Genomic DNA, 27,719 nt, shown 5'->3' with positions numbered 1-27,719 from the left:
TCATATAATATGATTGCATTTAACAATAACATTTTCTTTCATCAGTTTGGATTCCATGGGAAATAACCGACGAAAATTAAATAATTAGACTGATTATTATCGACTAAAATTACACACCAACATTTATGGAAATTAACGAAAACAAATTCCACACTTTAAATCATCTATATAAACTTATATTACATTACATTAACAGCCTGTTAATTTCCCACTGCTGGGCTGAGGCCTCCTCTCCCTTTTGGGGAGAAGGTATGGAGCATATTCCACCACGCTGCTCCAATGCGGGTTGGTGGAAAACTTATATTAAGTAATATGTTTGTACTTAACATAAACCGTCAAACAGTTACATTAAGTATTAATGTATTCCGGTTTGAAGAGTGTATTTCCGGTATGAAAAAACGTCTTGCGATTCATAGCATAGCATTACTATACAACTTCAGGCTACTGTGAGGTCGAACCAGTTGCGTATAATCCTGGTAAATTTTTATCTTCAGCCATACACACTGGCGATGTAATAAATATACCACTTCTTAAATCGAGCCTAAAATCGTAGAAACCAAGGGGCTTTTTAAACATGCCTCTTAATTTCGGCTGACTTACGATTTAAAACAGAATTTGATTTTAAATAATATTCCCGTTTGGCAGTTACAGAAACTGACGAGTATGCATAAAACTAACTCAGGTATATCTATAGATATTATAATTCGGGAATCATTCCTAGAATAAGTTCCACGTTATTTAACCGTACGAACATCAACTAGTCGAGCAATAAATGATTACATGCGATTTAATGACAATATAATTTTCTAATACGCGGCCTGAATTCACCTTCACTAACGACATCTAACGGGCGTTTACTGAACTGTTAGACCTCATTATAAATTGTGTTACAATAAGTAGGTACATCATACATGACAATAAATACTTTAACCGTATATTAAATTCCTCGTGATATATAATCATGAATACATTATACATACTCAAATTATTCATTAATTTTTAATGGCCTCACGAACAGCGTGAATACGCGGATTTCTATCTTTCCATAAACTCTGTAATTTGAAATTCGAAAGAAGAAACTTTTAACAAAAAAAATTAGTGCGTTTTCTATTATTTTTGAGTACGTTTTATGTTTTTAAACACATGATAAGGATCAACGTTTTACACTGAACGTAGATAAGATAACTGTCATATGTATCATAATTTTATTACTTAAGAGACGGCACTAATTTATTTGTAAATAGCGACCCGCCCGAGCTGGGTAAATATACTACAGAATGTCTTTATATAAAATCTTCACAGCTTTTTCAGTCAATTCAGGGCCATATTGATCTATATTACACGCACAATGTATTTAAGGTACTTAATTGGATAAGGCTTAATGCTGTATTGCTTAAAATCGCTTCATAAATAAGCCATTATTTCTCGTAAAATGTAAATGATAAAAAATGGTTAGTGTGGGGTATCCCTAAGAGATAGACATATAACATTGCGGACTTTTTATATACCTTTTTAAGATATACAGTACTGTAGTACATTAATTTGATCTATCTCGTATTACTCAGCCAGCGTTTGCAAGCGCAAAAAATGTTTTTATTTACGACATCACATTAGAAACCTCTTAGAAATTATCAGTGTTTTTCTACTATATTATGCATGTATTATACATATAAACCTTCCTGTTTAATCAATTAAAGAGAAACCACTTCAAAATCCGTTGCGTAGTTTGAAAGATCTAAGCATACACAGGGACACACACAACACGGGAAATGACTTTTTATACTATGTAGTGATGTTCTTATATTGAAGTAAACAAAATAATAATCATGATGACATGACAATGCAAGCCAACTTAATAGGATTATAACGCACAAGTATCTGCGCTAATACAAGTGTACTCTATTTCATACTCTTATCTCTTCTTTTACATTATTTCGATGGCAAATCTGACAAGATCGGGAAGTGATGCAGTCCAACGGCTATAAATGCTGTAGGAAGTATGAGCGCACATCAACAACAGCTAGCAGCTGGAATCAGCCAGCTTAAACTTATGCTTAAGCCCAATGTTAAAACTCTAGGTAAAAAATAACTAAAGACACTTTTATCTATGGTTCAATTGATGCCATCTAGTAATATTTTTTTTCTATCATACGACATTATTTCAATGTCCAATATATATTTAATAAAAGTTTTTATAAAATGTTCACGTGAAAAGGATTAAATGAGGTACTCGTAACATTACGGTCGTCAAGAATTTTTATGTGCGAGGCTATAAAAACATTTTTATAACTCAATCAATATTTATTACTTGAAAGCAATATACAGTATAAATCTCTCGTGGCCATTAGCTGTCAGGACAGGTGAGTGATACTTACGTACTTCGCGGTGTGAGGAATGTTCAAGTAAATAGACTTTAATAACTTCGCTATAATTATGAATCGCCTGAAGCATCCGTTACGTATTACTTAATATCAGAAATTACTAAGCGGATTGTGATATTCAGAAGATTTCTTGAATACTAGTTGTCGCTCGAAGATAAGCTCATGTTTTATTGGTTGGTCATTATTATCGTATCATACGAAATTTCATTAAATTCGGTTCATTGATTTTACTGTGAAAGAGCAATAGATAGACAGACAGAGTTACTTTCGCATTTATAATATTAGTATAGATACACTATGTAACAGTTTATTTAATTAATTCAAACGCAAATGAGATCAGCTTCTAATAGACCGTAAGTTATACAAAGAACGGTGCATATTACACAAAATTAAAACAAAAAATAACACTGATGACAACATAAGCAAAATTATAAACGAAAGAATAATTACGTTAAAAATAAATACACGTAAATTCGTTAGAATCTAAAATCAAGTTTAATCAAATCAACGTAGAAACTCCCTGAGAAAATATGCAGACACAAACAGTTACGTACGTTACATCTTAAGAAAATGACCTATCAAGCTTGTTTGATTATTATCACGTTTTTGGCAAGATGAAATTGAAATATGTATTTTGTCCAAAAGTGACAGGTACAGGTTATTAGGAATTAGCAAAATAGACAGAATTAAAAAATTAAATAATAAAAATCATTAACAGATAAGGCTTTTTACAAAAAACCAATACGTATTCGATAATATTCAATACTGGAGATTTGTATACTATGTAAATAATTTGAGAAAAAGAGTAGCTATTATTTCATGGCGATTCTTCAGTAGAATCTACATTCCGAGTCGGTAGTAACTTTACATTCAACTAAGTCCTGTAACATGTCGAGTCAAGTAAAGTGATTGAGCTAACGAAGGCGATATTCTCACATAATATTTTAATACTACGCAGGTTCAAAGATGATTTATTTTTATCATTGTTGTAAGAATGCCTTTTGGACTTTGATCGTTGTGGTTTGAAGCGTTAGACACCATAACTGTTTCTATTATTACAGAATGAAAGGTTCGACTTGAACGATGATTTCATTGGTTTTTTTTTATTTATTAACCGTAATTGTATTGCTGATCACGTAACTATTTTAATCTAATATAATTTCATTTTGGATTAAAAAGTTAATTTTAGGATTTGTAGTCTATTTCAGTTGCCTATCAGTATTTTGAAAATCGAATGTTATTTACTACTGTTGTATTAACAGTGCAATTCTAATAATAATCGATTTTTGATTCGAATAAACGAGTAGATGTATTTTCCGAATTAAAGATTTTCTTCTTGCGACTTCGTTTATGTCCTTAAGATATATTTGCAGAAATGCTTTATTCATTGTAAATAACGCACAGTACATTGATTTATCCAAAATATATCTGATTGGTTATTTTCTAGATGAATATAAATGATATCAAATAAATTTAAAGTCGGTTAGTATGTCGTTTAAAAGTCATCAATATATGCATTTCTGTCGAGGACATTTAGTCTCGAAGCCGTCTAGACCACTGACCATACATTATATGAAAGCCGACACCTGATTTACGAGTTTACACTTGTAGCGATCATTTCTCCGCTCTCTACTCGGTTTTGGACTTAAAATTTTGCATCTCCCTTACATATTTACAATAGCTCTGCGAAACGTCTGCCGTAAAGAAATCTACTTAACATTACAGATTACTTTAATGTATGTGGTCTAGTGGCAAACTAATAAGGTCTCAAATGTCGAGATCCTGCTTTCAAACTTCAGATTGAACAAAATTAAAAGTTGTTTTTTTCTTTGAGAAATTCTCAGTCATCATCATCATTATCATCAGCGTGTGTCAGCTCAATGCTGACCTCTCAATTTTAATGCCATTGAGCTCAGTCTTCAGCTCTCCTCGTCAAATCTCTACCAAACCGTTGAGCTCGAACCTGACCAGAGACCAGAATGATCTGGTCATGTGGGAAGTCCATCCCATCAGATTATAAGCATGAGTATGAGTTATTTGTTATATTTATTTTTTAAATAATATTGTGAATTTCTTTATTTTTATATACCTTATTGATTTTAGTTATATCAGAACTCTGCCATTAAATTTGTGAACCGATTTGGAAAATTGTCTTTTTGTTTGGGTGTACATTATACTTTCCGCTTGTTCCCATTTAAATTTTGAAGGAAAAAAACCTCTAAGGTTGAAAAAATAAAAAGTAAAGAACAGCCTGTAAATAACCCACTGCTGGACTGGGAATACTCGCCTTTTGGAGAAGGAGAAGGACGAAAAGTACGACATTAGTTTTTATGAGATAGAATTTTATTTATAATTTATTTTCAAAGAGTATTAGTTGAGATCGGTTTATACTTTGTTAAAAACAACCGAGATTTAGAAATTGAGAGCTTGACTCTTAAACTGATAGTTTTTTGACAGTGCGCGTCATACGGTCTTGTTCTCGTCTTTGCATCAGCTTACATGACAATGTTTTTGGTAGGATCGTACATTACGTGAGCTTAAAACAGTAGTTCCGTTGATAAAAGAGTATTGATTGAAGTGTTGAACACAGTAAACAGGTTAAATACAAAGGCGACATAGAGTGATCTGCTAGAAAACCCCATTTGTTCTTTTCTACTCTTATTCTAAAATGTCTTAAGATTTGAAAGTTACAGCAAATATATCACAAAGTTTTACAGTGAACATGAGAGTTATTATTAACCTTAACTTATCACGACCACAACTACACGAGTTGTGGATTATATATTATTAGTATTCGTTTGTTTTTGCCGTTTCATTTATCCATATATTTATGAGTTTCATTGTCTAGAGAAAGTGAAAGATAATATTTTCACAGATAAACATACACATTATACTTAGTTCAATTAAAATCCAAACACAGAAATCTTCCTATTAATAAAACTACTTCATGGGAACTCTATTTCATTTTATATTGTTCTTTATAGACTGCCTAGTCCACCTAGTAGCTTATTTATAATGCTACTGACTTTGAGGTCCTGGGTTCAAACCCAGTGATTATCAACCATAGAAAATTATATCTACGAGACTCTAGAATATTTATAGAATATAATGATAGGATAGGATCCTTAATCTTCATTAATATTCGGAGGATTTTATTCGTAATTAGTATTGCTTTCAGTACTACAATTAAGTATTTGAAGATCGAGAACTTGACTTAAGCTTGTGTAGGAAAAGCCTGAAAAGTAAACTGTGGATTCTGGTTTTATTGTTGTACAAACAAGAGGCTCACCTGATCGAAAGTGAGTACCACCGCCCATGGACATCTGTTATCAACTTTTGTTCTTTTTGGATATTTAGTTTTATGGTTAATTTTGGTATGATAATTTCCATAATGTTGCCAGCGGCAATTAAACCTTTGTTGGTAGATGAAATCCAGGTTTTTAGAACAAAACTCGATAGTCTTAAAAAGTTATATGTGAATACACATAAACCGTTTAGACATTGTAACGATCAATTAATACCTAACAGAGGTGGTACTTTGTTTTATAAATTTCTATTTACTTGAACCTACCGCACACCACGCAAAGCCAAACTCACCTGTTGCCACTGATTCCCATCGTCAGATGGGAAATGAATATTGTATTTTGCTCTCAAGATATAAATATTAGTTTCGTACATAAACTAATATTTATATCTTGACCACCGAATATAAAAATATTTGACCACCGAATTTTGTTATATAATTGAAAACCTTTCACAAGAATATATTTTTTTAAACGGTCGATGAACATATTTTATTGAATTTATTTTGGAACGAATGAATGAATGGATATCTGAATGACATGGCATCAATTGAATAGTAAAGAAACGTGATGTTTACTTAACTACCTCGTTGATATAGTAGATATAATGTGGCTAATCTCGCAGACCTGGGTTTAAATCGAGCTCGCAAAAAGTATTTGGTTTTTTTTTCTCAAAAAAAAAATCAGGGTAAGTACCACCCACCTCTCATATATTCTATATGAACTGCTGTGTGTCGGTTTAAGGGATAAAACATTTTAGTTGGTATTATCTAAGGTTCCAACCTCGATATTTCTTATTGGAGATATGAGGAATGATTTCTTTTAATACCTATATCTATGGGCAGTGGTGACCACTTACCATTAGATGGTCCTTTGCCATTCCGATTACCAATATGACATACAGTGAAACATATACAGTTTTATATTTTTTATAATCGTTTTCTGGGATTCAACAAATGCATCACACTAATACTAATTTGGGTTCATAACGTTCGCTAGTATATTTATATTGTACAATAAAGTATCAAACAATTAAATAGAAACAATTCTCTTTTCCCCGCGAAACGGTCAAGTGCGTTCAAATTATCCCGAAATGCTTTAACACTGCTCGACTGTCAATGAACTTGGACAACTGGGGTCGCTGATGCGCGACGCTGAGCGAGGAGTTATTTAAATGTATAAACATTTGAGTAATCGAACATTTAAAAACACATTAAGAGCTATATTCCTATAAATACGTATAGTTAGGATAAAGTCATTATTTAAAACAATTGGTACTACAATATTGTTCATGTTGGACAAGCGTCTGATTGGAATAATGGATGGCTTCTTGTTTAGTGGCTACCTAATAAGCTGATCGGGATATCTTTGATTTAATTCCGGTGTTGGGCTGATAAAAATGATTAGGGATTTCTCTATATAATTGGTTTACTCACGAGTAGGAAATATTTTTTTAACTTTGCCGTTTCATAGATTCAAGTCATTTGTCAAAAATACATTGGTAAAGAAGGCATATTGTTCGATACAAGAGTATATTGATGATAAAAAAGTGGAATTAATGCTTTTTGACTTCCAGGCAGGAGACATATATAATTGTTAACTAACATGACTGCATTTTTAGATGTTGAAAAAAAGTAACTACTGAGTTTCTTGCCGGTTCTTCTCGGTAGAATCTACATCCCGAACCGGTGGTAGCTTTACTTTAAATAGTTTGTTGAATGACGATTCAAAAGTGCTTGTAAAAGCCTACTTGAATAAAGTATATTTTGTTTTGGTTTGATTTGATCAGCACAAATATGGACAAGAAAATTGGTGATATGCCCCATCACTCGTCTTACATACGTGGTTATGTATTATCTGTGGTACTGATCTGGTTGGTACAAGGACCACAGGAATTGGGTGCACATACCTATGGATACTTTCTCTCCTATAAAATAAAACTCATCAAGAGTAAACAAGTTATCGGGCATGGTGCGATTATGGTGTAGTCCATCAACCGGTCTCCATGACTTTCTATCTCAGTTGGGGTCACGCCTGTTTTTATATTAATTCTTATGTTTTAACTTTCTTTTGGTAATTTTAAATGCATTTCTGATGAAGATATTTAATTGAAACCAAGACTCTATGAATTGACGAGTATCAACTCTACTCCTTTTTTCTTAAACTAATATTATAAATGATAACATCTTCTATTTTATAATCTTTGAACGGTAAAATAACCTGAGATCAAGATTAATATAAATATTTACAAATTACTATCTACAGGATAAAAAAAAATGTGCTCAAACCACGCGATAAACGTGCATCAAAGTGAATCCATACAATCTTGAATGTCTTATTATTTATTCCATATTTTTACTTTTCTAAGTTAACTTAACACAATGATTCCCATCATCATCAACTAAATATATAACACAAAATTTACGCCGATATGTAGATTAACACACACGCTTACCTACTTTATCAATAATGCGGCGATTCGATCTTTTTTTTATTTGAACTCATTAAATAAAATATAAAAAGAAATTTTATCAAGTTTGAATTAAAAAAAAACTCGCAATTTAAAATTACATGGAACTAATTAACCCAGTCTAGTTCTAGTGATAAGAATCAATGAATACGGTGAAAAGTTAATCGCATTAAAATTAGCAAACATCAAAATTTGTTTACAACCTAAGAAGACGTAAGCGACGTATACTAAGTAAATAATTTAATGACTTATTACAAACAAAATTGCAATGAAATTTGAACCGACGGAGTGTCTTTTCATGTGTCAAATATTAGATTATCTTTAACCATCAGATATCATTGAAAGCACTATTTTTTAAAAGTTGTACGTTTAAACGAAGGTATTTGATGATATATCTTACTCGTTCTACTTAATAGAATCTACATTTCGAAGCCTACTTGAACTTAAAGTTTAAAATAAGATTCAAATTAATTTAGGATAACTTAGTTTGGGACAATAATAATTAAACATAAACATATACGTAAGTAGATAATAGCAAAGTAAATATTACTTACAGTATATTCAATGTAATCCGTAAATCTCAGGGCACAATGATCACACTAGTCTTCCACTAACATCTATAAAGTCCACAAACACTGACGATATAGTTGTAACGTACCTCACACGTGTGCGGCGCGCGTCGCGTGGCTAACGAGTGAGATGGGCGAAGCTTACAACCAAACAGCGTGAAAGCTTACCGCCAGTATCATGCAAGAGATAACAAAGGAGGCTTTAATTTATCATTAAATTTAGTACGGTCGACGTAATGAAACAAAACAGCATCAATTCTGATTCATATTTATTTCGAAATAGATTGGATCATTTCTAGTCATTGGCACTGACAAAAATATTAACCATCGCTTAAACAATGAAAGAACGCCGTCAAACATTGAATGACAAATAAAATTTAGCGACACAGTAAGACCACAAGAGGACAAAAGCTGAATAATTAACATTTAATATCAAATTAACGGGATATTGGTCGAGAGCATAAACAATCTGCGATATTCACCGTGATTGTACTAAGCAGGATATATAACATACATATATAATTACTAACTTTACTGTATTTTTAGATGTTGAAGAGTAACTACTGAGTTTCTTGACGAAGAAGTAGATATAAGTAGTTTAGTAGAATGTTGATGTATAATAAATAAAGATACATTAGTCAAGGACTGTCAGCAGTGCACCATATAGCTGAGCCTTTACCAAATCGCGTGGCGTACGTATCTGAGGTCTATTTATCTTTAATCCTTCTTCATTTGGAATAGACTATAAAACGTAGTGCTGCTCGCACGGCGCTCTCTCGTTGTACACCGTCCAGCAGGTGTAAAGATCTTCCATTCGCCACACTGTCTGTCACCAGTTGCAGCTCGGTTCCCTTTGATTGAACATGAATCATTATTACTTAAGTTGTGTTCATAAATTGTACTACATTGTATTTATTGACTGAGGACTGAGTAATACGCTGAGGCGACTCAGTGGTTATGGCCCCAACAATCCCATAGGTCCAAAGCTGAATAGCGCAACTAAGTTTTCGTGTAAGAAAACCTTCATGTGTATCCACCAACCCCCTTTAGATCAGCGTGGTGGAGTTATCTTCAAATATTCGCATCAAGAGTGACATGTACAGGCAGGCTTACTTACAAGTAAATTATCACAATTAACCAAACTGCCGGTTCAAATCCCGATTTCTTTTTTTGTAATGAATGTTAGTGGATTAATATTATCTTTATTTAATCTCTTATCAAATTAATATTTGTACAACTGACGATCAAATTGTCTACCTGATGGTAAGTTAGGTGGTAAGATCACTTTCGCTCTTCTTACGCTGTCAATCTAACATGTCCGTCGCTGGTACCCACCGATCGGGTGTCCTGCACAAAACTCAACGATTATTTTAGCCGACTCAAAAAAGAAGGCACCTATTATACAGGCTTTTATATTGGTTACCTAATAATTCTGTCATTTATGACCCGATTGCGAAATTTATTTTACTAATCGGAAGAATATATTTTCGTACGGTCACATTTAAATTTGAAAAAATACCACCTTCAATGGTGAAAAATTTGGATTTTCTTATGTGTTCGAATTTTATTTTGTAATTTATTTGTTCAAATGTTATCTTCTTAATAAATACAAATGAATATTTATGTGCTTATCTTGTTGCTTCGCTAAAGTATTCATCCGATTGTAACGCGGTGTTCGAAACTTTAGTGTTCTGCGTACCGCGAAGGTTTCGGGCCGATAAAAACTTTTTTTTTGTTGTATGTTTGTATTTAAATATGTCCTGATAAACATTGTACAAACATGAGAAGTAAAGATTTTGTAAAACCTGACTTCGGTCTCCGCAGAGTTTATTTATCTTTCCTTCGGCTAAGTGTTCGTAATAAAATGCATTGATGTTTGCACTTTTAGCTTTGCCAATTAATAAATTTCAATCAAAAGTTCAAAAAACCTTAATATAAAGACCTTTTAATCGATATAGGATTATATAGATGATAAAAAAGTGTTCGTTGATTGTATTTAATAACTGTAACGTAACTATTTAAATGTATCTAATTGTCGAAAAGGAGTAACTACTGAGTTTCATGCCGTTTATTTTTTGTAGAATCTACATTTCAAACCAGTGCTAATGTGGTCACTAAAGCCTACTTGAATAAAGTGCATTTTATTTTGATTTGATATAAACGTGCATCATTCTATCTTCGCGCAGCTGAGACGGGTAGTTCGTATATTATATTGGCTTTAATTTACTTAATTAGCTTAAATAGATAATGATCATTTGAAGCAGAAGTTAGAGTTATTAACAACAACAGAAAATTGTACTTTTAGTTAATACATTTAAAGTAGTTTTTTCAATGTATGTGACATAATAATAAATAAAATAATAACGTATTCGCAACCTTAGCGCGAGGTCAACGATCGCTTGTTATGATAAAAGTATCAGTAATGTTGACTATGCACATACTATTACAAATATAAATCATAACCTACAAATATAGTCGTTTTTCTTCACCCTATCGTAATATACTGGATGTAAGCCACTCCTAAGACTAATAATTAAATTAACTACAAACCTCCTCAACGCGAGCGGAGGCCTTTTGAAGGTTTTCTTTCGACCAAAATTTATAAAATTGTAATCTAAATGAATCTATATGTATATTAACTTGTTAATACGTCTACACCTTTAGTGTTTTTATTTGCGAGTAAGTTGAATGGAGACGATTTTTTTTTGTGTAATTGATAGGTTGGACTGCGAAATGGATATTTGATTGCAATTGGTCACCACTGTCCAAACATTGGCGCTGTAAGAAATATTAACCATTCCTTAAATCACACCAATGTGCTACCAACCTTGGGAGCTAAGATATTATATCCCTTGTACAGTGTGTTGCAGTCGCACTATACTATTGCTGTTTAGTGGTAGAATATATGATGAGTGGGTGGTACCTACCCAGACAAATTGGCACAAATGTGCCACAAAAATAAATCCATCTAACAATTACTAGGAAAACTTGTTAGTGCGAATTCGCGAGTAAACGCCAATACGTTCAAACAACATGCTCAAGTCGCGGGCACACTTTCTAATATTACATTCATTTGTTTTCAACACTAATATTATGTAACCAATAGTCAAACACTAGGTGCTCGGTCAAGAGTTCGTTTCTTAGATAAACTCTTCTCTCTCGTTGAAGTGTCCTTTCCAATAAATATTTTTATAAATGAAGTAACATCCTGCACAGACTCATGCTAAGGGTACACGAGACAGATTTTCATTCGATATATGCACTTAACTTTAACTTTTCTAACCTGGGTTCGAATCCACAATCTTTTTGGCTCACTCTAAATGATATCGTATAAACTCATAAATGTATAATATTAATTATGCTCATATTCACGGTGCTTATTGCTGTAATAAGCTACACTATTATCGTCGTATGTCGTGTTTAAAAAATTATTGATATTTTTTACTATTTATGTTCATGAATATATTTTATCTTTTTATGAGATGTTCCTTTTTTTGTTCCATTTTTATGATATATGTTGGCGGACAAGCAAATGGTCTACCGATGGTAAGTGGTCACTACCGCCCATAGACAATAGTCCTTTAGGAAATATTAGCCACCAACCTTGGGAACTATTTCCCCCTTCAAACCGGAAAACAACAATACTGAGTATTGTTGTTTGGCGGTAGAATATCTGATGAGTAAGTGATACCACACAGGCTTGCACAAAGCATTACCACCAAGTAAAATATAAATAAATTTTATTCATTTTAATTTTAATTAGCTTTAAATATTTTTATCCAATAACACATAGTGATTTAATAATCGTTTATATCATTTTTAATCAGTATAAAGCCGAGTATTATGTAACACTAAAAATCACTGATCTGGAACTTCACAGCAACTGTCGTAAAAATACCTATCTCAGCTATAAGTCTTCGTTGATAGTTTAAGTTCTTACAGAATAACTTCCGTTTCCTTCGCACTTTCGACCGGGACATTTAGATTTATTGGTAAGTAAATGTCAAATGAAGGAAAAATATCACTAATTATAGTCAGTCAACTGTTGGAATTGACGAATTAATCAAATTTATCAATCGCCTCCTTTATTCTAATGAAATATTTACTCTCTTTTGCTGGAAATAAAACTAACATAAAATTCTGGAAACATCGTTTCAAAATCAATGATAAGTATCGTAGTTTCTACTCGTTATTTACTATAAATATTAATTTTATTGTATTTTATTCGAAGTCAAAGTCAAAATCTTTGCTAAATAAATAAAGGTTATGCTTACTAAAATCTCCCACAGGTTCGGAAAGAAACACCTCGGACCTGAGAAGAACTGGCAAAAGAAACTCGGTGGGTTTTTAATGACAAGTAAATACTGTCGTCAGTATCTTGTCAAAGACCAAATAGACCACTGATTATAAGTGGTAAGCATCGCCCACAAACAAGGGCCCTGTTCTTCACATTGCCAAAGCACCACCAAACTTAGCAATTGAGATGTTATGGCTCTTGCGTTTGAAATCCTGTTTGGATCCTTCAAACCGGTCTCTCAAAATACTAAGTATTATTTTGGTGGCAGAAATTTCGATGCTTCCACAGAGCTTTGGATGTTTTCGATTAAAAAAACTACAGTGTCAATTGTCTTGTCTTGACGCATCAATAATACTTGCAAGAAAAGTATACTAACGAATAACAGTCTGTAAATATACCATTTCTAGGGTAAGACCTCCTCTCCATTATGTATGGTTTTTTTTATGCTATTGGGGGCAAACGAGCAGGCGGCTCACCTGATGGAAAGTGATTACCACCGCCCATGGACATCTGCAACATCAGGTGCGTTGCCGGCCTTTAAGGAATAAGTACGCTCTTTTCTTGAAGGTTCCCAAGTCGTATCGGTTCGGAAAAACCGCCGGCGAAAGCTGGTTCCACAGAGTGGTTGTGCGAGGCAGAAAATGCTTTAAAAATTGCCGGGATTAATGCAAACCACTCCTCGGAACATTCCCCGTGGAAAATTCGGTAGAAGACGCAGAGTGATCCAACATCTCTACGCAACGCCAAAGGATCGAGCAGATCAGAAAGGGCTTGATCGTCGATAATTGGAGCTGCTCTACGTTGGATTCGGTCAAATGGAAGGAGCTGGTACTGGGGAGCACCCGCCCAGATGTGAGAGCAGTACTCTACTGTATACTGAAATATCAACGCCAAGTATTCCGATACTAGCTGTAACGGCTATCGGAATGTTCTCAAAACTTGTATGGTTTGTGGCTCGTTTCAACACTGCAAAGTGGAGGTTAACAGCCGACACTTGGCAATTACCTCACAAAGTTTCCCTTCAAACACAAATTATAAGAACGTATTTGTAAGAGGCATATTTTGATTGCATATTTGATTGATAATGAAAGTGTAACAAAGTAGAAATTGTTTACTTTTCAAATCATGAAACCTATTTCGACAAATTTGTTTATTATTGTAAGTATCCGAAGCCTATAATGGAAAATCGCAACCAATTTATACTTTATTTAATATACACGTACAAACGTTGCAAGATCAACGATCGGTGTGTAGATTTAAAAAACCAAAATCATAATGGCTTTTACCGAGAACTTCCGAGTTAATTAGCTGTTGGTTGATATCATCATCTGCCTGCCTTTATCCCAATTTTTTTTGGGGTCGGCGCAGCATGTCTTCTCCTTCCATACTTCTCTGACTGACGTCACATCACAAGTAACGTTCTTTCCAGCCATATTGTCTTTCACACAATCCATCCATCGTTTCTTTGGTCGTATTCCTCTATATCAATCCACGTCCATGCTCTAGATCTTCCTTCCATAACATGGCCATACCATGACAGCCGGCTTCAACATAACTTCTCGGTTATCAGTGGCGGTTGACATGTAGACACATATATGTTTATGGGCATTATGTATTAAGCAATATTTTCTGTTACTTTATAAATTATATCCTCAAGTGGATATGTCAAAGTATTATATATGAATACACGTTCAACTCGATCGCGACTCACGACCGAACTTTCTCTGATTATAAAAATGTAATTTCTTGCTTGCTATATTTATTTATGGTGTAGCAAAACATTGTTCGCGCATTGAACAATCTTAGAGTTAGATATGCACATATTAATAAATTTATTTTAGTCGTTACATATTACAAAACCTTTAACTTAAAATTGGGACCATCCTAGACTAGGATACCCGTTTTATCAGGTGACTAGGTTTCCTAATAAGTTACTGATATTACTACCGGTACTTGTGGCAGGTGGCCCCGTTTTTACTCTATCACTGGAGATCGGTAGCTGTTGCCAGAATTCGGCAAAGTGTACATTACTTTTTTCTCCAACTATCAATAACGTAATATATTTATGAAGAGAGGTATTAATCGATGGTTCGAATTTGTAACCTATTCATGCTATTTTTAATAGTGATAACTACACCGTAGAATACTCGAAGCTTCTATAAGTGATTACGAAGAAAATCGAATATGCTTCCAAACAAATCTCTTAATTTGGAGTAATCAATTAAAATCACAAAATTTGATATCACAAAACTCTGTACGTCTTTCTCGTGGATTTTTATTTGTTTTCGAATGATTTCAGCCAGCGAAACCCAATAGAGTTACGTGTAAATTACATTTTTACGATATTTAAAATAAAACTTAGATATTGATTTGTTTCTCATGAGATAGATAGTTAGATAAGTCTATTACATAATCAAAAATGCCAGTAATTAATGACGATAACGGATGCGAAAAACTTAAAGAATTATATAAGGAAAGTAATAATAAATATGATAACATTAATCATGTAATGAATTTTGTAATAGCAAAAAAATAAGTCCACAAGTTTTAGAGATTTAAATAAACCCAGTGCTTGTTACACGTTTGGAGAAAATCGTTTATAAATTTAAAAGAGAAAGATTTAAATTCAGCAGTATTGAAGATTTATTGTCGAATTTAATGAATATATATTTTATATACAAACATGCATATATTTCAATTCAGGTGTTAGTGATTGTCGCTGATCTTAGCCACGGCGGGCATTCTCGAGGGTGACTAGCTAACTACGTAGAATGAGAATACACAAGTCTGTGCGCAAACACAGGTACACTCTATATTCCCTCACTCTCGTAATGCGACGGGACAGCAAATAGGACGTCAAAAGGAGTTCAAGGATATTTTTATAAAATTAAATTCTAATACAAATTTAAATTTTGTCTTATTGTAATTTATTTATATTAATTGATTTAAGAAATAGACTTACACTTAGACCAGATAATTGTTGGTGGTCATCCTACCCAATTGACAATGGCGATGAATGATTTAAATTTTTTCTTTAAATTTGCTTATAAAATATCGAGGTGGGTGGCTGATAAATGGTCATCACCACCCATAGACATTGACGCTGTAAGAAGTTTTAAGCCTTACACCGTCAACCTGCACCTTTCATCCTTGAAACTGGAACACAACCATATTAAGTTCGCGGGAAAATGTGTCATGATAATTCGCTTACCCTTAAAGCCTTACATGTAAAAAAATATTTGTAAATTTTTTGGAAATCATTTACTTGTAAATAATTTACTTGTTTTTTTTTATTGGCATTGGTTGGCGGACGAGCATATGGGCCACCTGATGGTAAGTGGTCACCACCGCCCATAGACAAAGGCGCTGTAAGAAATATTAACCATTCCTTACATCACCTATGCGCCACCAACCTTGGGAACTAAGATGTTATGTCCCTTGTGCCTGTGATTACACTGGCTCACTCACCCTTCTAACCGGAACACAACAATACAGTGTACTGTTATTTGGCAGCAGAATATCTGATGAGTGGGTGGTACCTACCCAGACGGGCTTGCACATAGCCCTACCACCAAGTAAGTGTATTTTGAAATAATCAATGAAAATCAGTCAATAAGAATCTCTACATAGTGTAAAACAAATTCGCTTCCCACCGTCTGTAGGCTTACGTCTTAAAACTACGCAACAGGTTTTAATGCGGTGTTTATCGATAAACAAAGTGTTTAACGAGGAAGATTTATACGTATACATTCATATTATGGTAGAGAAATGCAGAGAATTTCAACTTTCCAGTCGAAATAAAAAAAAATATATATTTTTTATATTTGTTCTTTAATAAATAGTCCTATTGTACCCGTGTGAAGCCGAGACGGTAAGCTAGCTTAAAATAATAATTGCACTGCTTACGGCGGCCGCTCATCGCTCGGGCGACTTATAAATTGACTTAAATAATTACGTCACAACTCTTTAGAAAGTTTTTTTAAAATCTAAAATTAATTAATAGTTAATAAGAAATAGAAGTTAGTTCTGTTAATAAATTATATTCAGATATTTTATAATTTAATAGTTCCTCCTTTGAATACAGTCTCTCTTTTAAAGATTTGATTTGATTTGATTGAGTTTACTATCAAGGAAGCCCAGCTCATAAGAACGTGGTAATTCGCTAAAACCTACTGCTATAAGTGCTTAGTGCGTCTGATGTACTTTGAATTGGATTGTGGTTGTAAAGCCGTTGGGACTACGATCTTAACTCCTTCCTGGCCTGCCTAAGATAGGCTCTTAAGAATAGAAGTTATTGTCATAATAAATTATTTTTTTTAGCTTCTAAGGTGTCTATATTTAAACTTATAAGTACTCATTACTCTCTGTATAATTAGAAAAATTAATTAAGAAAACCCGAAGTTTAACCCCTGAGCACTTTTAAGTCATCGGGTTATAGGATTAAAAAAATATATGTAAATTTAAAAGCAGTTCGTAAAGTTAGTTGGTAAATACACCAAAGGCTAGAAACCCAGTAGTTACTCTAAATAATAAAATCAGTATAAATATTTTATTATTTATCTTGCATTAAAAATTAACGAATCGTAACTCTATGGTTTAAAATTAACCACATAGTATTTCATTGAACAATTGAACACACACACACACACATACATATTACGTTTGACATTATGTTAGATCTATAAGAAAGAAAATCATTCCTTATACTTACAATCTGAACGTCTTCCTTCTTCTTTTAGAAAGAAACAAATGAAATACTCGCCAATAGTAAAAGTTATTACAATCTGTTTTATCATAAATATTTTAACATTCTAAAATGTAGCAGTTCGATTCTGTAGATATAACATCGTTTTAACCGAAAATAATCATTAATTAAATCTTGAATTACATTAACCGCCAATCAGTGTCATTAGTTTTTATAAATCAGCCAATAACAGGTTTCGGTGGACAGGGACAGTGAAAGCGAATGTATAATTTATTTTTGCATTCAAATTTGTATAAAAAGAAGGAAGGCGTCACTTTTCTGAAAGGAACGAAAGAGATGAATGTTTTAAGTTTTCCTCATTTGTAGCACCTTGTACAGATGTACTCGACTACAGCGCAGATAAGAGTTCTGTATTTACCTGGTACATTACTCTTGTCAAAAAGAGTAATGTACCAGTCCCTTAAATCATATTACTGGACAGAACTCCTTCCCTATAAAGGTTGAGGTTGAGGTCTAGAGTTGATTACACGACGATGCTGCAATGAGCTTCAGTTGGAAGCAGAATTTCGTAAAGAAATTCTTAACGGTTATTTCTTTCAATGCTGCACGAGATGAACTATAAGCAGTTAATAGAATAGTGTGTGTGTGTGTGTCTTATTAGCCCAGATTTAAACCCGCGATTATCAAAAGCGATTAATGAAATTAATTAAAGTTAATCTAAACACGCCACACGACAACATCAGCCGTCGTATTATTGAATCAGTTCACTTTAATAACTATTTGAGTTGATATTTTAGATAATTTTTTTTTTTTAATGGATTCATTTTTTAATATTTATTTATAAAAGTTACAAGCAATTTCATAAAACATGATATTTTGAGAATCTTTTATATTATCTTATAATCTTTTATATCTAGCGTGCGTATCTACGCCAAGCTACTAAATATTTCATTAAAATTGAGAAAACGAAAGATTAAAGATCAATGGAACTTATATATTAATCTAATGGACTCGTAATTAAATCAACTCGAACATCAATCAAACAGTAAGGTCAGTCTCGCCAATCAGGTCGCCGCACACGATGCTCGTAATTATACATCTCGTAATTAAAACACTTTTCTTTTAATTGCTCCGCGTTATCATCTTCTATGGGAATATTATACGCGCCGCCCTCTATTAATTGACAAATGCTTTCTTATCTACTTATTGTTTGGTTTTAGTGGCTTTTGTACATTTATAATGGAATGTTCGTGGGAGTTTTGGTCTGAAGTTAGTTTTCGGAATATAATATTTTCTATTTTGAAATCAAATAAATCCAGTGTTTAAGTTTACACCTAGGGCTATGTTAAATTCAACATATGTATTTATTTATATTTACATTAGGATTCATGCTAAATGCCTCGTTGCTCTAGTGACTAGAAAAAGGTCGCAGGTTCTGTGTTCAAACCACAGGTCGGGCGAATAAAAAAATATTTAAAAAAAATATCTATATCAAAAAAATTCTGAGTAACAGCCCGGAGTCTGGCAGTTAGAAGTGTGTTGACTCTTGTGCCTCAGAAAACACGTAAAGTCGTTGATCCAGCGAATTAACTCTTTCCGGTCGTGTCGGATTTGTCGTCCCATTGGATTATCAGAGTGAGGAAATAAAGAATGTTCCTGTGTTTAAATAAATAAATTTACTAACATGAAAAATTTAAATAGTCACAAAACCCCCAGTGGCCCCGCACTAGGTAAGCCTGTCTCGCATTTACCAACTACCGATTACAATTTCGTACGTTTAAACTCAGACAATATACAATCCCATAAAGAAATAATTATTAATATTTCTTTATACAAAATATAGCAAAATATATATATGAAAATAAAATAATGTGTAATATGAAAAGAACAAAACACTAAATAAAATAAAAATAAATAAAGTGTAATTGATAAGAGATGCTTATATAGAATAATAATGGAGCTTCAATATGGTTTAGAAGCTAGGTCAATGGTGCCAAAAAATATTCAACCTCGTCGTATGTCATGGAATTTAACCATTGAAATACTTTGTGTTTCCGCTAACACTTGTACGATATAATATGTGTAGGAGTTTGGCTGATCTTAAGAGATTGAAAGACGTGACCGAAACCGGTCAGGACGATATCATCATCGATCAATATTAAGAGCACCCTCCAGAAGTGCAGTAATAATGTTCACAAAATGTTGGCGAGACACAAAAAAAAGCTTGTAAAAGACAGTCATTATTTACAAAATACTACCTCATTAATATTGTTCGAGAACAGAGAGAAACATTTATATAAAATATTTGAACAATATCAGAGACAGTTGTCACATTTAATATAAAGGGAGTTAGAAGAAAAGAAAGGAGAAATTGAGTGACAGAATGAAAATAATACAACATACAATATTATGTAATTTCTAAAATATTCTACACAAAGACGCCGCCGCGTGACTTATATGCTAATAATTTCCTTCATATTATACACGAGAACTTTAAGAAAGTTCATTATTTAGTGTAATTATCAAGTCACTGTCGTCAAAAGATTGACCGAACGCTGTACGATAAAATGTTTCCCACAGCTTTTTATTACGTGCATATATCTAACACTCATTAAATTTCGTGTCAGATTTTTAGACAATGAAATAACAGTAGATAACCACTTCTACAAGGCTTTGTTAAAATACTTAAAGCGAGCCTTTCACGATGATCACATTAAAACAAATTAATTTAGCGCCATCAAACGGCAATATTTATGTATAAATATTAGCCTTTATCACAGACAGACAGACATATGGATCCTTATAATAGTGATGACATGATAACTCAATACAATGTCACCTTGTATATTTTTGATAAACATGAGCTGTTTAATCTAATTTATTACAAATTGTAACAACTTTGATCAAGACGTCTCTACAATAAGTTCTACTCCTCGTACAAATGCAGAGGTTTTTAAGGACAAAAAAAAGTTCTTGATGTGGACACACAAACCATAAAGTAAATCAAAATAAATAATTGAACAATACATGATACAGTACGTCAGTTAACAGATATTGAAATAAAAAATAGCGTTACCGGCTTATGTAGGATTCTTGCCCGCTGAAACGCGTTCGCTGAAATATTATATTATATTCATAAAGTATGCTTAATATTATCCAAGACCAAAAACTGTTTAAACGGTATAGTCATAAAATTATTAAAAATAAAACTACTTCAAGAAGTTCGATCTCCCCGCACCCAATTAATTTCCCAAACAGGCATCTAAACGAATACAATTAATTAAGTATTCGCAAAAACCAATAATGAAGCAATTATAAAAAAACGTTGAGTGTGAGAGTCTGGAAGTATGCAAGTGGCTCAGAGGCGAGATATTTCAATAAAATTTAAATAATCTAAAAGTGAAAGGCCGTTTGTTCCGATCGATCGGAAATAACATTCTTGTTCTAGCTACGAGTATATGTTATGAGATGTGACTGAAATTTATTGATCATAAGTCCATGTGTCCATGTGGGAAACATGGCTACGTGTCGAGTTCTGTCTGGGTACATTTCATGACCAATCATTATTTTCATTTATTTTTTGCTTTTAGTGAGTTTAATTTGACAAAGATACAATTAAAATATATAACTAATATATATTTTAAATGGCAGAATTAATACAAACACCTCAAAAACAACACACACACACACACAGAATATCAAATTAATTAAAGAAGTCAATATTTTTAAGCTAATATGTTTGTTGCATTACATTACTAGCTGTTGACCGCGACTACGTTCGCATGACTTTGTTGACATCTGTGTATATTTGCGTGTGTTGTGCCATTGTAGTTCCCAAAGATTTTAGTGTAGTTCATTGTAGTTCCGTCCAGACAGATTATGATTTCCGTCGATAAAAATTAAACCACGAAGAACCGAACGTTTTTAATTTATGATTTAATCTAGTAATATTCGAAAGTTATGATGTATTTGTTTAAATCCGTAATGTATATTACACGATATTACAAGTAGTACCGTCGGGTATTAAAGCATATATTTTTTTGCAGTTGCGCACACGCGTCAGAGCCACATAAAGCTAACCGTGCGCACTAAAAACTGGACTCGCTTAAAAGTAAACGAAAAGTTTTTTGGAATGAGAATCAATCGGGGTGTAAATATATATAGTTATCTGCGCCGTACCTATTTATATTTCAAATAGAAAAGGATGATGTAACAGCACTGGAACTCTTTAAAAAGTTTTAACTACAGTACATCAGTGAAAACCGCATCCATATCGGTTAAACCGACTCCGAGAAGATAAACATACAAACAAACAAAAATTCTAAAAATCATATATATGTGATCTATTGCGTTAATTAATACCCCCAGTAATATTCTTTCTCAAATATCTTCCATGTACATATTTCGATCAGTTACGATTTTATTATATGTATATATTTTATTATCTTCCTCATACTCGGTTAAACTAATTTATAATTCTCTAATCGTGATTGTAATCTTTTAGCCTTCTGTTAGCATTGAATCAATCATTTTGTGAAACGCGGTTGGATGTAAATAAACCATACAATAAAAACAAAACCTGCCCGTCTAAAAATTTATCGTCGTAAGATAAATTACATTTAATACCATGGACTTTCCTTAAATGAATCGCTTCCCACGCATTTTGATTGGCACAATATTTAAGCTATAATATTGAGTTTTAATTACATACATTCAATGGTTATCAAGTAACACGAATGAATAGACAACAATTTTAATATTGTGTTTATATAATAACAAAAATACATTGACGATTCGTCCATCATTGTCGTAAATGTACTTAGTGGTTAGGCTTTGTTTGGGTAGGTAGCACCCATTCATTAGATATTGTACTGCCTAACTGCAGTACTCTGTATTGTTGTGATCCGGTTTGAGTTAGCCAGTGTTACTACAGGCACAAGGGCTATAACATCTTAGTTCCCAAGGTTGATGGCGCATTGGCGATGTAAGGAATGGTTAATATTTCTTATAGCGCCATTGTCTATGGGCGTGGTGACCATTTAATAGCAGGTGGCTCAATCGTTCATCCGCCAATCTATATCAAAAAACAAAATAATTATTAATAATTATTTTTAAGATACATTTCTTATTATTAACTCTAGATAATTAAAGAATTAATATAGTCTAATATACTTTTAAATATCGGAGATCTGATTATTGTTAAATGGAATTGTTTTGGATTTTTTATATACTAAAAATGATTGACTGACGAACAACGCATGACCTAAACACGTGGGCTCCTCAGGAGGGAATTTTGCACATGAATTCCTTATGAAATACTAGGTGAGGAAATAAGGTGAGCATTACGAAAGAATATTTCAAAATTCATCTCCCTTATAGATTAAATCGGGGATGAAAATTCGTTTTTAAATTCCCCATATCTGATGTTACTAATATGAAAATGGTGTTAATAAATGAGTGAGACAGATACTAATTATTTTTATTTGCAAATTCATCCCCCATATTGGTTTAATTGGGGATGAACATACGTATATCACCTTTTTTTCTATAATTAAAAACGAAATCGATATTTACGCTTCTGTTGATGAGAAAAAGCTGTTTTAGAGTTTTTGAAACTTCATCACTCGAGAGGGTGAAATTGAGGATGAAAGTTTGTATAGAGTTCGTCATTAAAAAGATAACGATATAGATATATATGGTACGCCGCACGACTAATCCTCGAAAACATATTAAACTCTCTTATTGCTCATTTAATATACCGGACAGACTTGCTTCGCTTTGCTTACAACAAATTAATTTTAAAGTTTTGAGTTTTATGGTTTTAACATCAATATTTAAATAATAAAATTGCATATACATTACAGTATTATATTATTTACAATAGAATAAGTTAATTCACGACATATATATACTTTATTTACATAAGAATTATTAACATTAAGGCTTTAACTGTAAACAAATAAGAGTTAAAAATAGTTACTGTACAAATAATGACCGCTTGGAATGGTGGCAAGAATGCTAGCAGCATTTCCCCGTTGAGTCGCAATTCACGACACACATAATATCGTTTACGATAATTTAATATGTTAAGATGTAGGTGGAATTCAGAATTGCATTATGTATTTGTTTGCGATAAAATATGCATCGAAATTCTAAATCTATGCTAATACTGAGATCGTTCGAAAGAATTTCATTTACACACACAAACATACAGCAACCTACATTTAATTGGATCGAATTTATAATCTAGTCGTAAGAATTTGTTCATTCTCGGAAGCGAAATTATTTTAATTGAACCTGATTATTATTTATTTCATTACTATCGTTAATTTCTATGCCTCGTATACTCTACTATGTAAAACATTTTTGGTGACAAGAAATATGTCTTTATTACATATACAAACTAATACGCATACGCACACCCACACAGTGATACATCAAATTCCCAGATCGTGTAGTATAGTATCCCAAAATTGTGCGACAGAATTCTAAGCCCAGTCCTTTTTTTTGCTGTGGCGGCGTTAATACGTAAGTACCTAGAGTAGTTATAATTTTATTACAGTTTCTTACCGCGCCTATATAGGCGCGATATTCTAAATATTTAGCATTTAAATAATTATGTTCCAACCTAAACTATCAATATAAAGATTTTTATTTACATGAGTGTCCCTATTCTATGAATGGAAGATGATCTGGCTGAGTGTCATTCAGGCCGCTGGTTGAACAGCGCCGTTAAGTAAAGTAGCTAGGCGTTTATTGGATGGCTAATTTAAACAATTGTATTAAATTAAATATTTATATTAAATATTTAGCAGCTGAAAAAAATACAGTTTGTACTTATTATATCTCTATAATATGGGAAATCAAATACGATTGGTCCTCTTGGTCTATATTATTGTGCACTTGTCCATATAGTGACCGTGAAAATATCGTTGCATTCGTGAAATTTCCTGACGACTCGCGTGAGCACTTACATGCAGACAAAGTTGTACAGTTGTGTCATTCACATCAAATGGCGTCTCAGACGAACAATCTTTTAAATATTTTTATGGAGATTAAAATATATAACTTTTGTAATTAAAAAGAATGTCGTCCATCAAAATCCACCTTATTATTTCGAACAAGCGACTTTTGTGTTACTACCATTGTTGAATCTTAGATTCCAGAAAGCATGACAATAATATTCTTCATTTGTTTATCAACTACATTCTATATAGCTACGAAAGGCATAAGGGATACCTGATGCTAAGAAGTCGTCATTGGCGCTTTAAGGAATATTAACCACTCCATACATCCCACTGCGCTTTCAGTCTTGACAGCTAAGATCGTATGGCCCTCGTGCCTGTGGCTGGTTCTTTCGCCCTTCATATCGGAACACAACAATACTCTTGTTTTGCGGTAGAATGTGTGATGAGCGGTACCTATAACGACCACAATGTTCTCTAAGCAACAATTTAATATCTATACATAAACGCGACATCAGAGTCGCCGAGGCTGTGCTCTCTTTGATCGAGCACGGAGCAGGGCCCGCTGGATTACAGTAATTCGGATAAAAAAAAAACTACTATATACAGTATTTTTTATATATTATATATTACCATTTATATATTATTTTACACTGAAAAAAAAATGTCAGTGTGGGCCACGTCTTCCAAGAAGAAGACGACAAGCTCGCGAAGTCCAGCGAAGATCTGCTGATGTTTAGTAAAAATATAAAATAACGCCACAATTTATAAAAATAAAATGTAAAATAAGGCACGGGCCCGAGCCCGTGAATGTTGTATATTAAATAAAAAAAAAGCAACAATTCGACCCGCTATTCTCTTTTTATTATTTAAATTAAATAACACCTTTAATTGCTAGCAAATGACATTATTGTAACTATCTAAATACTACCATTTAACCGAGACTATACTTTATTCATATTATTAGCACAGAAGAGAGAAACAAGATTTATTAGAGAAAGCGTTAATAGTAGTGTTTTAATATAGCGCCGTAGTCGCTTACGTTTCGCTGCGCTTGCTCATGTGAGTGTGACGTGACCTTTAAAGATCTCTATGACTAGCCATTCGGTAACTTTCGCTTTTGTTTAATCTTCACAAGGTCTAACTCGCCTTGAGTTCATTGACTCTCACACGCGCAATGAATCCTCCGGCTCTTATTATGTAAATTGACGTCCAACCAACCTGGCACAGTGAATCACTTGACTCATAACCGTCCTCAGATCCTAATCCGGGCAAGAAACATAGATTTTGAAGGGCTTATTTTTTATTTATAAACTAGATGTGCCCGCGACTTTGTGACTTTATTTTTATATTATTTATAATTCCAAAATAAAAGTACTCCTTGTTACATTAGCTATCTGCCAGTGAAAGTCCCGTCAAAATCGGTCCAGGCATTCCAGAGATTAGCCGGAACAAATAGTGTACCGTGTATGCATTCTTACGCATTTAGTAAAAAGCGGTTATTTTGATATTACAAACAGACACTCCTATTTTATTATATATATAGTTTATCCCATGTAAAAGGTCGCATATGCGATCCTGATCTCTTGTGCTGTTGCAGTCCCCACTCTCAGCACAAGCGTTAATTTTAACTGGAACGGTAAATAGAAATAATAGTAATTGCGTAAAAAGGCGGTATTGCTATTAAAAGAAAAAAATATCATCTCAAGAAGGCTGGAAAAATGTATATGTTTCAAACTTTTTCCTTAAAAGGAAAGGAGACCTCCGATCAGCGGTGGGCTATCATTGTCACAGATTTAAAACAATTCCATATAGTGTCATTTTAATTGTTTCGATTTAAATGTAAAACGTTTATTTGGAGTACCTTATGATTTGACAATTTATAGCCATAATGTTGGAAATTACCAGCCAGCAAATGTCACACGGCTGGACCGATGTTTTCTTCTTCTGGAAAAGCGGAGCTTATTTCACCACAATATTCCTATGCGACTTATACAAGTGTGCAGAATTACATATTTCATGCCACAATGTTTTCCTTAACATAACCCGAGACTAATTATTATAAAAACAAATTAAGCATACACTATTTTTATAGTGCTTAATAAAGTTTGAACCCGTAATCTTCCATAAAGATTTTCGCATCCTTACCACCGGCCCATCACGGAAAATGATAATGTAGTTTGCAGACAACATAATTTTCACGAGTTAGTTGCAATGTCAAGTTCATAATATACATACAAGATCTCGCGATAACCAGGAACTAGTTTCATTATCTTACAGGAGCTGTAGAAAGCTTTTGACCTCACTGCCCACATACACACTCACAAACATACGTCCACGTCTGAAGATTATTGTTAGTTTATTATCCTATTAATTCCACTTAAAATTCCAGTTAAACTTGAGGAGGAACATATATAGATTTATGTTATATAGTTATGTTAGTGGTGTCGCATACCTGATAATAAGTTCTGTTATGTTTTTGTTTAATATGAAATATTTGTTAATTTCAAAATTAAATCATGGATTTCACAGCATTTTTGCTCTCTTTATCAGTTTCTCATCATCATCATCGTAACATCTTTCTTCTTCGTGTAACACGTTAATACAGAGACTGCATGGGCTGATGTGCAATAGGCTATTTGACAATGCGAAAAATAAAGTGTCAATTATTGTAATCAGTATATAAGTTTAAAAATGTTGGTTTACAAACGAACGTTGAAAATAATAATTAATTTATTCAAAAATCCATAAATAAAAATACATTTTTTTAAACGTGACACAAAACGCTCCTGATTGGTCGGGTTTATGATGACCTCACTTGCTTGTTAACCTCATTTGCCTACTATATGAACCAAACATTAAAATATAAGCAAATGACGTCACCGAACCCATTGCAGCGCCATATTGTCAAAGTTTATTTATTTTTTAATTTGATATTTTCCAACAAATATGTACTAGAGTTAAAAAATAACTTTTACTGGGTTCCTTAACCTCTACTAAATAATATAAAATGGATTTTAAAAACCAGTC

General features: G+C 33.0%; 1 protein-coding gene across 1 annotated transcript in view; it reads right to left on the bottom strand.

The window, feature by feature from the left end:
• Nucleotides 1-8,868, bottom strand: part of LOC125073135 — a 34,196-nt gene extending 25,328 nt beyond the window's left edge. Inside the window, exon 1 of the mRNA XM_047683839.1 lies at nt 8,708-8,868. The gene's annotated coding sequence lies outside the window, so the exon portion shown is untranslated. The remainder of the gene's footprint in view (nt 1-8,707) is intronic.
• Between the last annotated feature and the right edge of the window lie 18,851 nt (nt 8,869-27,719).

Source organism: Vanessa atalanta, chromosome 23 (genome assembly GCF_905147765.1).
Source record: "Vanessa atalanta chromosome 23, ilVanAtal1.2, whole genome shotgun sequence".
Lineage (NCBI taxonomy): Eukaryota > Metazoa > Arthropoda > Insecta > Lepidoptera > Nymphalidae > Vanessa > Vanessa atalanta.
This window is presented reverse-complemented; position numbering and strand designations above follow the sequence as displayed.